This window comes from Sapajus apella, unplaced genomic scaffold, assembly GCF_009761245.1.
Source record: "Sapajus apella isolate SASKATOON/1434 unplaced genomic scaffold, GSC_monkey_1.0 scaffold16, whole genome shotgun sequence".
NCBI classification, from domain to species: Eukaryota; Metazoa; Chordata; class Mammalia; order Primates; family Cebidae; genus Sapajus; species Sapajus apella.
The window spans coordinates 4,191,636-4,205,157 of NW_022436956.1; the positions used below are offsets into that span (position 1 = coordinate 4,191,636).

Genomic DNA, 13,522 nt, shown 5'->3' on the forward strand with positions numbered 1-13,522 from the left:
AGGGGAAGAATTGCTCTCTTGATTGCAAAGATACTAAGATCCAAGGGACCTCATTTCAACAGTGGATAAATTCCTTGTTTTGAAAGATAATGTACGTCTGTGAAAATATTTTTTCTTTCCAGCTTCTCCACCTGCACCTAATGGGAATGTATGGTCTATAAGCTACATCTATGTTGAGGGGAGCCGAAAAATGCTTATAACATTAAGTGGAGAAAAGCAGGACCCCAAATTATATACACACAGTAAGTCCTCGGTTGTATATATTTTTAAGTTTTTAATGACTAGATGTCTATTTATACTCATTTTAATACTTGTACCTTTAAAATCAGTAAATCATTTAATACTTGTATCTTTAAAATCAGTAAATCATTTAATACTTCTATCTTTAAAATCAGTAAATCATAAATTATTTTATAATCAGAAAAAAAAAACTCTTAATTAATGGAACAGGTGAAGCTGAATTGACATCAAGTTGCATGAAAAATATCCAGGAGTTTTCATTGACCTGACCTCAGCATGAGGCTTCTAAAAGTCACCTCAGTGGTAAGTTGAATAGATGTATTTGACTTATTAAAGAATCTGCCAGCGGCCAGGTGCTGTGGCTCAGCCCTGTAATCTCAGCACTTTGAAAAGCCAAGGAGAAGGATCACTTGAGGCCAGGCATTTAAGATTAGCTTGGGCAACATGGCAAAAACCCTTCTCTACATTAAAAAAAAAAATATTTAGGCATGGTGGCACATGCGTGTGGTCCCAGCTACTCAGGAGGCTGAGGTGGAAGGATGGCTTGAGCCTAGGAGGTTGAGGCTGTAGTGAGCCGTGATTGCACCACTGCACCTCAGCCTGGGTGACAGCGAGGCCTGTCTCAAAATAGCAACAACAACAAAACAGAGAATCTGGAATCTGCCAGAAAAATCCTCATAGAGAATAGGACCATCCTCGAGGGCAGACGGAACAATGTATATCAAGCCACTAACCCGCCTGGCACACTGTAAACTTTTACAAGCCAGAATTTGTAGGAAATTGATGACCTCATGCTCCAAGATCATTTGGGTATTTTCCCCAGTTCCTGCCTACCCTGACTATAACTACTCAATCATTCCTCCCAGTGCCGAACACCGGGAAGGAATCATGTGCCAGGCGTTATGTTAGGCATATTTCAACCTTTGTTGTTTCAACCTCAGAGAAAAAGAAAAAAAAAAAAAAGCTTTGTGGTCTGTGCTGTGTTTCATGATTATAAAAAATTCCTTTCTCGAGTTGCCCAGTGTGCTCCCTATCCCCATTGGAATTCCTTTTCCGGCCGGGTGCGGTGGCTCACACCTGTAATCCTCCTTTGGGAGGCTGAGGCAGGTAGATTACATGAGTCAGGAGTTTGGGACCAGCCTGGCCAACATTGTGAAACCCCATCTCTACTAAAAATACAAAAATTAGCCTGGTGTAGTGGCAGGTGCCTGTAATCCCAGCTACTTGGGAGGCTGAGGCAGGAGAATTGCTTGAACCCGGGAGGTAGAGGTTGCAGTGAGCTGAGATCATGCCATTGCACTCCAACCTTGGCAACAGAGTGAAACTCCATCTCAAAAAAAAAAAAAAAAAAGAAAAAGAAAAATTCCTTTTCGGGGGCCTCTCCATGCATGCCTGTTTGCCTTCATCAGTCAGCCATGCTCCATCTTTACTCTCAGAAGCGGAAGGAAACTTGCAAAGCATCTAACTTAATCCCTCATTTTACAGAGTAATTGGAGTCTCAAGAAGTGAAGTAACTTGCCCAAATACAGCCAGGTCTTCAGTGGCAGGGCCAGGCCATAAGCATAAACACACCACGCTTTTCATTGCATCTTGAGATCAAATAATTTATAGCTACAGGTAAAAATAGGGCTAGGTTTATGAGAAACTGCCCTGGGACAATCAATTTTGCTTTCAAGTCACTCTGAAATCAAATAGTCTTCTGGCCTTGGGCATATCACATTGCACTTCAGGTCTGAGGTTCTGCTGTGGGGTTAGATGAAATGTTATATGTGACAGAAAGCATTTTGTCAACTGCAAAAACATTATACAAATTTTAGGCATTGCATACGACTGCCAGTAAAACACATTTGCAGAAGTGTTTGCATTTTAAAAAAAATTTTATTATACTTTAAGTTATGGGATACATGTGCAGAATGTGCATGGTATAGGTTTGTTACAGGTATACATGTGCCATGGTGGTTTGCTGCACCTATCAACCTGTCATCTACATTAGGTATTTCTCCTAATGCTATTCCCCCACTAGCTCCCCACCCCCTGACAGGCCCTGGTATGTGATGTTCCCCTCCCTGTGTCCATATGTTCTCGTTGTTCAACTCTCACCTATGAGTGAGAACATGTGTTTAGTTTTCTGTTCCTGTGTTAGTTTGCTGAGAATGATGGTTTTCAGCTTCATCCATGTCCCTGCAAAGGACGTGAACACGTTCTTTTTTATGGCTGTATAGTATTCCATGGTGTATATGTGCCACATTTTCTTTATTTTGTCTATCACTGATGGGCATTTGGGGTGGTTCCAAGTCTTTGCTATTTTGAATAGTGCTGAAATAAACATACATATGCATGCGTCTTTATAGTAGAATGATTTATAATCCTTTGGCTATATATCCAGTAATGGGGTTGCTGGGTCAGATGATATTTCTGGTTCTAGATCCTTGAGGAATCACCACACTGTCTTCCACAATGGTTGAACTAATTTACACTCCCACCAACTATTTCTCCACATCCTCTCCAGCATCTGTTGTTTCCTGACTTTTTAATGATCATCATTCTAATTGGCATGAGATGGTATCTCCTAGTGGTTTTGATTTGCATTTCTCCAATAACCTGTGATGATGAGCTTTTTTTCATGTTTGTTGGCCACATAAATGTCTTCTTTTGAAAAGTGTCTGTTCATATCCTTTGCCCACCTTTTGATGGGATTGTTTGTTTTTTTCCTGTAAATTTGTTTAAGTTTCTTGTAGACTCTGGATATTAGCCATTTCTCAGATGGATAGATTGCAAAAATTTTCTCCCATTCTGTAGGTCGCCTATTCACTCTGATGACAGTTTATTTTGCTGTGCAGAAGCACTTTAGGTTAGATCCCATTTGTCAATTTTGTCTTTTGTTACCATTGCTTTTGGTGTTTTAGTCATGAAGTTTTTCTCATGCCTATGTCCCAAATGGTATTGTCTAGGTTTTCTTCTAGGCAATAAGGTATATTGGTCTTACACAAGGTGTTAGGTCTTATGTTTAAGTCTCTAATCCATCTTGAGTTAATTTTTGTATAAAGTGTAAGGAAGGGGTCCCCTTTCAGTTTTCTGCATATGGCTAGCCAGATTTCCCAACATCATTCATTAAATAGGGAATCCTTTCCCCATTGCTTGTTTTTGTCAGGTTTCTCAAAAATCTGATGGTTGTAGATGTGTGGCATTACTTCTGAGGCCTCTATTCTGTTCCATTTGTTATAAATCTCTTTCAGTACCAGTATTACGCTGTTTTGGTTACTGTAGCCTTGCAGTATAGTTTGAGGTCAGTTAGCATGATGCCTCTAGCTTTGTTCTTTGTGCTTAGGATTATCTTAGCTATATGGTCTCTTTTTTGGTTCCATATGAAATTTAAAGTATTTTTTTCTAATTTTGTGAAGAAAGTCAATGGTAGCTTGATGGAGATAGCATTGAATTGTTAAATCACTTTGTGCAGTATGGCCGTTTTCACAATATTGATTCTTCTTATCCATGAGCATGGAATGTTTTTCCATTTGTTTGTGTCCTCTCTTATTTTCTTGAACAGTGGTTGGTAGTTCTCTTTGAAGAGGTCCTTCACATCCCTTGTAAGTTGTATTCCTAGGTAGGTTATCCTCTTTGTAGCAATTGTGAATGGGAGTTCACTCATGATTTGACTCTTTATTTATCTGTTATTGGTATATAGGAATGCTTGTGATTTTTGCACAATGATTTTGTATTCTGAGACATTGCCGAGGTTGCTTATAAGCTTAAGGGGATTTTGGGCTTAGACAATGGGGTTTTCTAAATATACAATCATGTCATCTGCAAAGAGAGATAATTTGACTTCCTCTCTTTCTATCTGAATATCTTTATTCCTTTCTCTTGCTTGATTGCCCTGGTTAGAACTTCTAATATTATGTTAAATAGGAGTAGTGAGAGAGGGCATCCTTGTCTTGTGCCAGTTTTCAAAGAAAATGCTTCCAGCTCTTGCCCATTAAGTATGATATTGGTTGTAGATTTGTCATAAAAAGCTCTTATTGCTTTTTGATACATTCCATCAATATGTAGTTTATTAAGTGTTTTTAGCATGAAAGGGTATTGAATTTTATCAAAGGCCTTTTCTGCATCTATTGAGATAATCATTGTCCTTTGACCCTGGAGCCAGTGTTGGCAAGAATGCAGGGGTAATACACCCTCAAACTACTGTACTACAGTGAGTAGCTACACTGACATGAGAAATGTATTAAAACTCAGAAATCCAAAATATACATACGGTTGGTCCGCCAAAACTCACTCACCCATGGAAATGAAGGCAGAGTACTAAAAATTATATATACAAAGATGTTTATTGCAGCATAGTTTGTAGTGACTACAAACGGAAATAAATTGAATGCTCTTCAATAAGGGAATGATTTTATACCCTGGAGAACACTCATACCATAAAATATTTTTCAACTAATAAAATAATGTGTTCTTGTTCGATCTATATCTATTGACCCAGAGGGATTTTTTTGATATATTGTTAAGTGAAAAACAAGTTACAGAAAAATGTACTTTTTAATTTGAGTTTTGTAAGTTACAAGCAAAATGATCCTATATTTGTGTTGAGAAAGAGCAAGGGAGACAGAGAGGGAGAAGGAGAGACAGAGAATCAGCTAGAACGAGGTCTCATCAATCCAAAGGAATGAATGTCCAGTGACGAAATTTCAGGTTGCTCAGCCAATGGGAAAATGAATTTAAAATGAAGCTAGGGGAAGCATTAGTTATGATTGAAGGCAGGAAGATTTTTGCCTTGGCATGTGGCATGTGGCTGAATCTGTCTGGGCTTCTGTCTCTGTTTAGTAGGTTCCCATGGTTTACACTCCTCATTCTCAAGCGTCTAACATGTTGCTGGTTCAGTTTCTCATCCCATTGCCCAACTCTGCAAGGAAGGAGGAGCCCATAGGTAAAGCACATTCACATATTTTGGATTTATCACTGTCTCATTCTTGGTTTCTCTATTAATATTTAGGATGGAGCCTAAAGTGCAAGCGAAGATTATAAAACAAGAGCAAGCAATCAAGTTTCCCAAGAATAATGTTGCATCCTTCAGAGCACAAAGCTGATGGACTTTGCCATGTAATTACCACTATAGATCGTTGTTTTAAGGAATAACGTGTTTTAATCACAATAAAACACTCCTATATGGGCAGACAGTCCTGCATCTACACAAGCCTATTGCTTCACTATTGCCAGGCATTCAGACTTGGGCTCAAGAGAGAACAGGAAATTGTGAAGGCTTTGAAGGGCAAACCCCAGCTTTCCTCTGTCAGGAAGCCCATCATAAACGGGATCAGCCGAGTGACAAACAGGGGTGATGTTAAAATTATAACATCTTAGAATTTATTGTTACTTCAAAGCAACAGTGAGCTGAGCTAGGAAGATTACAGGAAAGATAACTGTTATTAACCCCTCAAATATCATCTTGTCTGGGAAGCCTTCCCCTCTCCTCCAAAAGTGAATCATTCTTTTCTCCATGGTCCTCAGTGCTTGTTATACTCCTTCTAAGCTTACTGTGGCACTGCTATCATTTATTTGCGTGTCTTACCTTGAAGTATTTTTTGTCCTTCTGTTAACTTCTCCCTCACCACAGCCTAGCAGGGTGGAGACCCCAATGCAGGTCAATGGATGTTGAATGAGTCCGCTCTTTCATGTAAGTCCCCACAGAGGAACAGCAAAAGTTAAAATGGTCCAGTTCAGAAATGAAATCAGGGATACTGGAATTCCCATGTTTACTGTAGTATTATTCACAGTAGCCAAGATACAGAAACCACCTATGTCTCTTCTGGGAGATGAATGGATAAAGAAAATGCAGTATATATACACAATAGAATACTCTTCAGCTATAATAAAAGAAGGGCATTCTATCATTTACAATGATATTAGTGAACCTGGAAGACATTATGTTAAGTGAAATAAGCCAGACACAGAAAGACAAAACTGTATGATCTAACTTATATGTGGAATCTAAAAATGTCAAACTCAGAACAGAGAGTAGAACAATGGTTGCCAAGGTCTGAAACATGGAAGAAATGGGAAGGCATCAGTCAAAGGCTACAAACCTTTAGTTATAAGATGAATGAGTTTTGGAGATCTAATGTACAGCATAATTCTGTATTGTTTACTAGAAATTTTCTAAGAAAATAGATCTTGTGTCTTTACCACTCAATAGATCTTGTGTCTTTACACACACACACACACGCACGCGAAAAAGTAGCTATGTGTCATGATGGGTATGTTTATTAACTTGATTGTGGCACTCATTACACAAGATAAACATATATCAAATTATCACGTATTTCTTGAATATATATTTTTCATTTGTCAATTATACCTCATAAAGCAGAAAAAAAATCACTTTATGCAGTAAAATTGTTACTCCACAAATAACTTTTAAGAAGAAAAAGAAATAGAAAAGGAAAAACGAAACCCAAGCCTGGAAATCAGGACAAGGGAATTTCAATTCCAGCTTTATCTACAACTTCTCTATCATTTCAGACAAGTCACTTAACTTACCTTAAATTAGTTTACCCATCTGTAAAATGAGCACAGGACAAAATATTAGGATTGGGAAAAAAAGTAAGAAACTCACTGGAGAATTCATGGTCAAGAATCAGTAAGATGCATCCCCTCTACCTAAGGGACCTCCCTATCTTGTGCACTAGCAAACTGCCTCCTCTCCAGAGGGGTGAGTTCACATATCACCTCCTCCTTGAAGCCTTTCACACCTAGCCTAGAAGACATGGTACTTGCTACACTGCTCACTCTAAGATTATCTACTCAGAACATTTTATCCACAATATTGTAAGTTCTGAGAGACAGGAAACAGTATATTTTTATTTTATCTGTATGTTTTCAGGACTTGACATAGTAACTGATGGATAGCACTCAAAAATCCAATAGAGGAATGAATAAATGGATGGATAGATGGATGGATGAGTGGATGAGTGGATGAATAAAGGAGAGAGACAGAGGAGGCTTTGTGTCTTGTTTGGTTAAAATGATTCTGAGCTGTTTTAATAGTAAAATGATCTCTGTATGCTATTTGTTGATGTATAAAGATTGAAGTAGCATGGAAGCTCCCTAAGGTTTGGGGGCATATTATTCTCTTGATCTGTCATTTAGATTATCCTTACCCATCAGCAATATCAGGATATCCAGCAATATCAGGGTAAGTCACACTATCTATAGAGTATTCTTTCAAATATGGGTTGGAAAGGAAGGGAATACCTATCACATATGTATATATTGATGGCAGAGGCAGCCCATCAGGAGCAGCCACTGCCATGATGCCAGCTGCAGTGGGAGAGGCATGGCTGGGGCTGCGTGTTCCATGGAGCCAGCGGGGGCCAGGAGTCCTGTCCTCCTGGGCATAGTGATAGCTGCCCAAGTTGTGGCTGTGGATCCAGGCCTCCCTGTGATCTCAGGGACCCGGAAGGCCCTCCTTCCCCCAAAGGCTCAGAGATGGTTGCTCTCACTGTCTGGCCTCTCCCTGGCACTTGCTCTAATCTTAGAGAAAGGTTGGGGACAAGCCTAGGCACTGTCACAGCCCAGCCAACTGTGCACACACTTGGGGCAGTACTGACACCCCAGCCCCCTGCCACCTTGGCCCCCTTTGGATATTGATGCCAACGAGCTCAGAAGGAAGGCCAAGGGGGTGCTAAGTAAGAGCAGTTCAGTGCTGGCCTATAAGTGCCTCTTGACATGGGCAGTCTGGGCTCCATGAATAGGTCAGGAGGCAGATAAGCTGCTGGACAGAAGGGGGCAGGTCTCCAGTGAAGTCCCACCAGGAAGGGCCTGAAGCCTGGGGACTGGGCTGCTGGTCCCACAGACCAGAGTGGGAACTTGTGGTACTTTTTCCAGGCCTGTCCATGGCTGCCCATGAACCAATTGGCACACACTTCCCCCCTCTGAGAACCATAAAAGCCCTGTACTCAGCCAGACTCTGGGGAACTACAGGACAGCCAGCTGCGGAGAGGAGCTACCCACCCCGGTGTCTTCTGAGCTCTTCTGTCACTCAGTAAAGCTCCTCTTCATCTTGCTCACTCTCCACTTGTCCACGTACCTCATTCCTCCTGGACACAAGACAAAAACTTAGAAAAGCCTGCCAACTGGCGGGGTTAAGAGCTGTAACACAAACAGGGCTGAAACATACTCCTTGTTTGCCATGTTGTGGGTGGCAAGAAGGAGAGAAGAGAAAAGAAGAGAAGAGCTGCAGCCTTTCAGGGAGCTCAGACTTAGGAGCTCCTGGAGCCAGGTCTCTGACATCCTGCTTGGGGCTCTGTAGTTCCTGGCATCTCCAAGCTTCTGGGCACAACCGTATTCCCCAGTGCCAGCCATGGAAGCTGCTTGTGGTATACCTGGTCTAGCCACAGCTTCACAGGAAGCCGGCGCCTGGGCCAGCTGCTCTGTCACAGCCAGTATTCCTGGCTGTGCATAATGGCTGGACCCCACACTCATTCATACACTCCTTGCTGCTCTGCTTACACTTGGCAGACATGAGATCCAGGCCAATGGTGGTAACTGAACACAGCCTGCCAGGCCAAGTGAGCCCAGCAGGCCTGAGTAAACTCAGGCAAAGACACTTGCTACTGGCCACAGAGAATTCCAGCCTGAAAAGCAGCACCCCAAGGATCCTGTGACAGTAACATTTAATCCTCAGAACAGTCTTCTAAGGTCAGTACTATTTGGGCCCATTTTATGGATGAGAAAACTCAAATCAAAGAGGTGAAAGATTTACTTGTAGTCATTCTGCCGGGAAGTGAGAGAGCCAGAATTCACCAAAAGCCAAACCCAGTGGTCCATTAAATATCTAGAAGGAATTGTTTCCTGTTCATCTTCAGAGAAAATGCAATGTAAAGTGAAAAACTAGGAGAAGGCAGAGTGGCAACTGGCTCATTATAAACTGATCAACCATCATTGCTTGTTCACTATGCCCATCTCTGGCACACCCACAAGACCTGCCTGTACTCAGCCGAGCATGAGTGGGTAGTCGTGTGTGTCCTCAAACCCAAGAGGCCACTTAGCAATCTCCATGGAGTGAGGAGCTCCGTAATGTGGACACCCACCTGTGGTGGCCTGCTCGGTAGGTGTGAAGGGGCTGTGCTGCATACAAATGGACTCTTTCACTTAGCAGGAGGCACGTAATTTCTTTTGTCCCTGCTGATGCATTATTGATTGTGATGAATGTCAGAGTGGGAGCCCATTCCAGGAGCCATTAAACAATAATTTCATCTCCGGTGGGTAATTGATTGTCAGGGGCCCACAGTGGCTGGTTGCGAAGTGGTGGTAACAGTGAATGTTTTTATTTGGGGCAGGGTGTGAAGGGAAGATTGCATGATTTATTTATCAAATATCAAGCCCAGTTTTCAGGAAAAGGAAGCTGAAATGTGAAGTTCACCTTCTCTGAGGCGCGGACAGCCTGTCTCCTGAGGTCAAATTCCTGCTGCTATGTATTAGAGGTATATCTGGGCTTCTCTCCACTACCCACTTTCAACTATCACTGTCCTTAGTAGCTGCCCTCTCCACCCAGCCAGAAAATCCTAGGCATGATTACATGGATCTCATACTACCAGCACCCAAATCCTTACAGCCTGTATACTCAACATCAAAATCTAGATATGTATTCTCTTGGTACAAGACAGCTTAGATCTGCTGGGTCTCTGAGTTCACATCTTAGAATGCCTTTCTCCTTGGCTTCCCTTCCAGGAAATTCCAACTTACTCATCCCTAGATGACATCATCTGTTAAGGAAGCCTTGAGCAACCTCCATCCCCAGATGCAAAGGTGTTGTTTGCTCCCACCTCAGTAATCTTAGGGCAATGCATTCATGCCTCTCATTACAGAACTTGTGATATTATGTTCTGATTATTTCTTTAAATTTCTCTCTTAACTACATTGTCAGTGATTCTTAATCTTTTCTGGATGATAAACTCTTCCTTACAAGATTTGATGAAAAGCATAAAATTTCTGCCTTGTGAAAAACGTGAGCATCTTGGCAGATATGAACATACTGTGTTCAGCTTTAGGGTGTTTACATATACACGGAAAACCATTCAGGGACCTCATGTTAAGAACCTCTACCCTGAATGAGCTGTCTGAGGCCAATATCTCATTCACCTTTGTGTCTCCAGGAACAATGCAATGTGTGGCATACAGCAAATGCTTAGCAAATGCTTGGTGAATGGGTGCAGACTCTCTTTACAGGTCAGCTTAAGGATGCGGGAGTGTGGGCTGTCTGCAAGCTGCATGTCTCGAGCATTATTGATTTAAGGGCCATAAAGTGGTATCTGAAGCTATGCAGGTACAAGATGAAGTGGCTGCAATGTCTTGAGCTGACCCCAGTTCTAGTTTTAGAGTATTGAAAACAGAAAGCGGATCAGAAAGGGCACGCGCATTGGCACTGTGCAGCACGGCTTAGTAGAGCTTCATTGGAAACCGCAGAATGCACCAAAATGCAGAAATGAGAACCGAGGAAGGTACGAAGACTTCCACAAACTGATTCTGGACTCCAGTCTTCATATTTTTGTTTTAAAATCAGAAGAGTCAGGTAGAAATCCTGGACACAATAGCCCCACCCGTAATCAAGCAAGCAAACAAATAGCAAAATCACTCTCACGACCAGCCTAATCACTTCTCTGAGAGCATGAACAATTCTGTTCGCAGCTTTAAAAAAATAAGTTTCCAGAGACAAGGGCTGCTGCAGGGCAAGTTATATAACCTCGTGGTGAAGAATGCAGAATCTGAAATCAGAGTGCTTGGATTCAAACATTAACTCTAATGCTTATCAAATACGGGATCATGGGCAAGCTACCAAACCTCTGTATGCTTCAGTTCCTTGACTGTGAAATGGAAGCATCATAAGTCCCACCCCATAAGACTGTGGGAGGAGTAAGTAGCTGATACATGTGATGGCTCAGGGCACATAAGTGCTCATTAAATTCTAGCTACTATTACTACAAGAGATGTTTGTGGATATATACTGTTATCGCAGTTAAGAGTTTTCAGATTATCTTTGTGCAGAAAGAAAGGCTTATTTTATTTTAGTTCAGACATCAGTTGAAGTGCTCTGACATGAGGATCTTGTTGTTCTCCAAAGATAAGAAACCAATCTCTTCAACAAGCTCCCAGTCAAAGAGCCCATTCCCTCTGTATATGAAGCAAGCAAGCCCTCAAAACTGACTTAAAAGCCGCATGCATGGAATCTTCTTAGGCAGCTCCAGCCCACATGAAAATACTTCTTTAATTTGATTTCCCAATGCATTTACTATACAGGTTCCTTCCATTGATACTCAAACACTGTTTAACAGTTATATATTTTATACATTTATCAAAGATTACAGTCTTTCAAGGCAGAAAGCGTATCTCATCTTTCAGCTATGGTTCTGCAGTGCCAAACCTGTTCCCCTCAGGACACTCTCATGTCACGGATAGAGTATGGGGCCTTAAATCAAAGAGCTAGGTTTAGGTTCTTTCCCTTGCTGGTCTATGACCCTAGCAAGACACATGTGAGCCACCCAAGATTTGCTATCCACTTCTTTCTTAGTAATGAAACCCCTGTTTTTAGCTTGAACATGATCATTTGGAAAAAAGACAATGTGTTCCAGTCACCTTAAAGTTGAGTGTGGCCATGTGACTGGGTTCCAGCTGGTGAGGTCAAAGTGACAGCTGTGTAAGAGTTTTTCCTTTATTGATCTGTTTCTTCTTGCTGCTGCCTGGAATTTGTATACAGTAGCTGGATTTATATCCAGCTGCCCCTCTTTTGGATGGGGGCCACCTCTAGGGATGGTGGAGCCTGAATCCCTAACAATTTCATGGGGCCAGCCATCAAATTATCCCTGCACTGTGTGCTTCAGAACTTTATTTAAAATGAGAGATAAATAAATGTTACTTGCAGGCTGACTTTAATCCTGACTAAATACTCTGAATCTTTGGTTTCTCATCAATACAATGTAGACAATAATTCATACCTACATGACATGTAAAGCAAATATTACAAATGTAAATGCACTGCTACAGTGGAAGTTGAATAGTAAGCACTTACAGAAAAAAAAAAAAAAAACGAAGAAGTTAAAAGTACAAGGGAGAGAATAAGAGAGACAGAGTAGTGATTTGCATAAACACTGGGTTGGCATTTTGGAAGGAGCACACCAGGCATATGGGCTGAGCTGGTCTTTGAAGGAACCAGTTAGTCCTGCCCTGCACTAACTTCAGATTGTAACCAGCACGAGCTGTTCTACACCATAATCTCCCACACCCATGAACATGGACATAAAAAAGAGCTGGAAGGTTCCCCATAGGAAAGATCAAGAAATCCGCAGTAAAGGGGGCAAAGTGGGAAGCAGAGTACCAACTTAGTGTCACTTTCAATGAACTTGAAAAACTGAAAGAGGGAAAAGCCATCTTTAACGGCAAGAAAGAAAGTTTATCTTTCTCCACTGTCCGTGAAAGGTGGATTTATCATGGACTTCTTCCTTCCTCTCCTTTATTTTTTCTCCCACTATTCACTCCATTATCTTGTCAGTTGGAACCACCAGCTGTCCCAGAACCCTTCATCACTTCTCTCCTGCCACCCCCAGAAAGTGCCTGCGAACTCCTGGCCCATCATTCACAGCCAAGCCAGAGCCTGCCCCTCTCAGATTTCAAGCTTGCCCTCCCACTGGCATGGTAAGACAGGCTGATGGATGGATACATGGTTCCTCATAATGCCTGATGCTGGGCCCTCTATTCCCATGAAGCATGGTCCTCCCCGCCTGCTTCTATTCCTTCATAACTCACATATAACTCCCCTGTGCCCCTCATAAAATCCCACTTTTCCACACATGCCTCTCCAGGAGGTTTTCCCCCCACATTCTCAACACACTGGGCATGAAGCCCCTGCCCTGAACACAAATTTTATGCGGTCTGTCTTATGTCTTCCCCTTAAAAAGGATCTGTCTCTCTAAGAAGGACTTTACAAGAGTTTCCTTTGTTTTAAAATGATTCCAACTACAGTGTGCTAGCCTGTGTCAGATACTTTTACTTGTGGTATCAGTTAATACTCATGCGGCATCCCAGCTTCTAAGTAGGGAAAGGACCTACAGGGAAGCTCTAAAATGCCAGCATCCTCTTAGGTAATAAATAGCAGAGCTAGGATTTGTAGGCTTTTTTTTTTTTTTTTTTTTTTTTTTTTTTTTTTTTTTGGAGCGTGAGTTTTTTTTTTTTTCGGGGGGGGGGGGGGAGGGGGGGGGGGTCGGTGCCGTGCAAATCCGCCCCCCGTGGG

The 13,522-nt window shown here is 41.8% G+C and overlaps 1 long non-coding RNA gene across 1 annotated transcript in view; it reads right to left on the bottom strand.

The window, feature by feature from the left end:
• Window positions 1–4,762: 4,762 nt before the first annotated feature.
• The window catches only part of LOC116555953, a 10,721-nt gene continuing 1,961 nt past the window's right edge, over window positions 4,763–13,522 (bottom strand). The window contains exons 2-3 of the long non-coding RNA XR_004270764.1: window positions 10,105–10,108; window positions 4,763–4,775 (exon numbers count right to left, since the gene is read on the bottom strand). This is a non-coding gene — a long non-coding RNA (uncharacterized LOC116555953). The remainder of the gene's footprint in view (window positions 4,776–10,104; window positions 10,109–13,522) is intronic.